At 40.8% G+C, this 4,644-nt stretch overlaps 1 long non-coding RNA gene across 1 annotated transcript; it reads left to right on the top strand.

Moving 5' to 3' along the window:
- On the top strand, positions 1–3,578 carry LOC108447379. The gene is made up of 3 exons (XR_001862924.1): positions 1–240; positions 2,775–2,950; positions 3,301–3,578. It is a non-coding gene; the product is annotated as an uncharacterized LOC108447379 (long non-coding RNA).
- The last annotated feature ends 1,066 nt before the right edge of the window (positions 3,579–4,644 follow it).

Genomic DNA, 4,644 nt, shown 5'->3' with positions numbered 1-4,644 from the left:
GCTTATGCTGTGCTGAAGCATGTGCCACATGGCATTCTCTTGGAAACTCTTTTCTGCCTCAGCAATAGGAAGCCTAATTTGCTGGTCTATTGCCTTTGCCTTATTTTGTTTGTCATTTAAGGAAAAAAATGTCTTGGACCACCCAGAGTGAACAATCTTTCGGATCATTTTTTTGGTCTTCCCTTGAAAGCATTGCCCACACTTGATGCATTAGCAGTTGCCTATCCGAGGTACATTCAGGTAAGTGAACTAGACAACATCTGCATGGCTTGCAAATTTTCTAATAATTCATGTGGAAAATGACCACAGAATGGTTTGTTCAGAAAGTTAACATTTTGCAGCTGTTTTAGGGTCCACATGTAAAACGATCTAATTTTTCTTTAGGGTTCATTGATTTTCTGAACCCCAAGTTCAGAAAGACCGAGCTTGATTTCAAACATTGGCTGCTCTCATTTATAGTGTTTTTACATGGTGATTTGAGTTAGGAGTGCAAAACATAGATAAATCTTTAATAAGCTATGAACGTCAGAGGAAATAATTTGTGCTATGCCTTTCTCGGGCAGGCAATCAGCATAACCAGCCAAATTAACTTGTCTTTGGCTGTGATTTGAGATACTACATTTTATTCCAAATATTTCACATTTAAAATCCGCTGGAGTTCTAGACACTCTGTATTTTTGAAAAACAATTTTTAACTCTAATTGAGCATGGAAAAATTAGCATTTACTCCATACTGCACTCACATCCTCTGTTCTGCTACAACAGAGCAGTAGGGAAAAAGAGTTTTGCTAATTCATGGCATTCTTTATTAATACGTAAATCAGAGGAATTCATTGCAGTCATGAGTGGAAAGATTTTTCATAGTCTTCCTTTTAGTCTTAGGTCTCTAATAAAAGAATGAAGCTCCAAGCCAAATCTCAGTTTCACATCTGAAGAGTTAGCATTCTGAGAGAACAGTGACAGCCAATATTCAGCATTTTTAAACAGTAAAACTGCTGCAATCTGGTTTAGACCTGTTCCTGTACATTGCAGCTGTATGATTTGTGCAGCACACAGCCTCACAGAACTGCCTGGAATTCAGGCGTGTGACTGGACCATGCATCCCTAGTATTATTCAATTCACTGGAACTTCTGAAAACCTTCTCTATCATAAAGTTTAGACCCCACCTGGTGCTTCAGTCTTGGTTTCCCTTCTGGCAAATTTGCATACAATGAAAGTAAGACAGGAATCTTGCCATAAGGGAAGGATTTCAACATTCCCTCAACGACAGTATGATTTCCTCTATCTCATAATCTGAAGCAACGGAAATTCTCCCCAAATGCATTGCAGAGGCCTCTGTCTACATGCAACCCAACCAAACAAAAAAACCCCAGACCTGTATTGACCAGTCTCCTCCTCTGGTTCACAAACATCCTCCGGATATTTTTGTACCTCTAGCCTTAGCACAGATTTTTTTTCTTTTCTACTACTTTCTATTACTAGCATGGTTGTAGCACTCATGCCATTTCATCCTTGCTGACATGCCATCATCTTTTTCCCATTTTACTATCCACATTCTACTTGTTTATCTCGTCCTTTAGTGTTGTAGCAATTCTGACTCTCTCTGGGACTCTACACTGGGCTGAGAGCCAGCACAGGCCAGATCCATTCAAGAGGCTGTTTTCTCAGGAGCTGTCAGTTTCCCAGTACCTTAGAACAGCCAAAGGATAAAGTGTTAAGAAGACTGTGATGCATGGCAGAAAAGTGAGAAGAATATGAAAGACTGGTTTTTGTGACTAACATTCATCCTAGCTAATACCAAACATTCCAAAGCACAGACATTTATGTACGGACTAGTCATCCTAGAGTCTGTATAGTCAGGTACATTCAAGGCTTGCTCAGCTGTGGGTATCTAAATTAGGAGAAATTAATTCAATCCTTCACTTCTTGTTCAAATTGTATCTTCTGTATCAGCATTCACGAAATCCACTACATTCACTTCACTGATGCCAATAGTATTTTTCAATACTTACATTCTTAGAGATACCACAAGACATAACATGAAAAACTATGCCAGAGTACAGCTCTGTCTTCCAGAGTACCTCAGGATCCTTCCTGCTTGTTAACTGCAAGTTGCAATAGAATCTGTAATTTGTTTGGTATTCACTGTTATTCAGGAACCCTGAGAGACAGAACAAATACACTGACTAATTTCCACCATGGAGAAGCTGAGCTCTCCTATGGCTTTACAGAGAAAGAACCCGAGAAATAATGCTTTGCCCTCTGTGCAGAGAGAATATGTAAGCCAATGGCATCCATTAATTACAATACCAACAAAAAAAAAAAATCTTGGCAGGAAGAAAAATATATGGACTTCAAATATATAACTCATGATTCTGAGGAGAAGGAAAAGACTGGCTCCAAGCAGAAAAGGGGGAAAGAACTGGAGGTAACTGGCCTCATAAGAAAAAAATCCTTTGCCTTCCTTAGCACAGACTACCTGGAGTTTACAGCAGAAAACTAGTATTTCAGAGAGTAAGAACTCTCCTCCTATGCAACTTTTAAACAGGTTGACAAGGGGCCTGCAAAGTCCTGCAGTCAGCAGGGAGTCCATCTGCTGGGTCACTGTCAAGAGAGATACATGCCTCTGAATATGGAGAGACAGGGCAGTTAGGTGAGAGACACAGCTTTAGGCTTCTTTATATTATTGTGATCCAATATGCCTACCCTGGGTTTTGTTGTTGGTTTGAGGCTTCTTCCAGTTGCCTAACAGTGACTTTGTTGTTTTGAATAGACTGTCCCATGTTGTAGCAAGCAACCACTTTAGGCAGAACCCTGTACGAACATCTGTGTCCAACAATGCTTCAAGCTCAGCTGGGAACAATCAAGAAATTGTAAGAACCACAGCAAATGAGATCAAGGACTCCATTTCAACTTCTCTTTGAAACCAAGAGGCAAAACTTGTAATCAGTGAGTATTAGCCTAGGATGACTATGAAAATAAAAGGTCAATGGAATAAAGGCACACATTATATCTATATACGGATAGTGTACTCAATATCTTTGAGTACTGAGCCACAGTTTCAGATTCATTAAAAATGGGGCTGCAGATGGTGATCCACTCATGTATATTTGCTCTTCACACAAGCAATTTTGCGTGGAGGGAACTGCTGAAATGGAGACACCAGAGCACTATCAAGATGATGTAGAAATCTTTGCAGATGTGCAATTTTCATCTAAAATAAATTCTAATACAGTGTCCTAAACTGCTTCAGCACAAAGTTAGCCAAAATAAAACTTATTTTTATGTCTTCTTCCCAGTTGCAAGGGCAGATGCAGCCCTGACATATGACTGGGGGAGGATTCTTCACCATTCAGCTGTGCCCACAGGATCTGCACCAGCAAAGAGTGTTGCACCCACCAATGGTAATGAGCAAGAGGAAGAGAGAACCGAGAGATCTTTAGACTCTTCAGTAAACCCACACTTTGTGTAAAACAGGCCTGATGCATTGCTCCACTCTGGACACTAGTGCGCCTCTCCAAAATGACTACTGGGAAGCAAAGTAGGTTCATAAAATAAAGCCATGAGAACAGGCCCATGTGCCAGCATTTTTTACTCTTCTTAGTTGGACAGTTTGAAGACACAGGACAAATATCTGTTGGTGACACCTTTCCCTTCAACCACTGGTCCTGTGATCTGCAGCAGTAACACAACAACCATATTGCTCCATCATTGGAAAAATGCCTGAAGCTAACTGTTGGCTCTGATTCTTTCCAACAGCCTTTCCAGGTTTGTTTGTTTTTCATAATTGCTTTGCTTCCCACCATTTTTAACCGAGGTCTTTATTCTTGCCTTGAGAACACCTTCTGTGCAAAGAGCCTCACAGCCACTTCCCCTAATGCGAGGCCCAAATGTAGACTGCTGCTCTTTGCAAGTTTTGGTTTTATGTTATTTTATCCTTTCAGAACTGTTCTCGGTAACATGCTGAGAAATTAAAAAAAAGAAGAGATTTTTTAGAAATGTAGATTATCCTGCAGAGGTTTGGCAGTTTTTTGGGTTTTGGTGGTTTTTTCTGTGATGTTTAAAAATCATGCCAGAGAAACAGGGATTTCTATCCCTGGCTAGAAATATTCCTAAGGTTCTTTTACTCTTGAAAGAGCAAGAGCAGCTCTGCTTAGTATAACTAATTAATCATGATTGTAATAAAACATATATTCCACTTCAAAATATCTGACTGCATTGTGGTTTAGGAGCTAACAAAAATAGGCATCACGATTAAAAAATAGGTATAGGCAGTGATATGTAATATATTGATGCTACAACCAAACACTGCAGATGAGATTTTACAACAGCAGTTTCACTGGTTTCCATGAAACAATAGTGCTTGGTCAGGAAACTACTGCAATAATCCTGCAGCTTTTACATGTCAATATTTAGGGCATTACTACACTAGGCTGTGTTACTACAGCGTTGCAGGAGCTGTGAAATGTGACTCTGTCTTTCATAATTACCTCGGCCCTGCGAGAAACGTGCGAAACTACAGACGAGCACGTTTCCCTTCCCTGTGGCTCTGCGACAGGCTCCTTGGGGGCGGGAGGACGGGCGGGTGTCACCGGGGCGCTCCGAAAGGCGGCCCCGCAGGCAGAGGGGCGCGGGCGGGGCGG

This window comes from Corvus brachyrhynchos, unplaced genomic scaffold, assembly GCF_000691975.1.
Source record: "Corvus brachyrhynchos isolate BGI_N302 unplaced genomic scaffold, ASM69197v1 scaffold83, whole genome shotgun sequence".
Taxonomy (NCBI): Eukaryota; Metazoa; Chordata; class Aves; order Passeriformes; family Corvidae; genus Corvus; species Corvus brachyrhynchos.
This window is presented reverse-complemented; position numbering and strand designations above follow the sequence as displayed.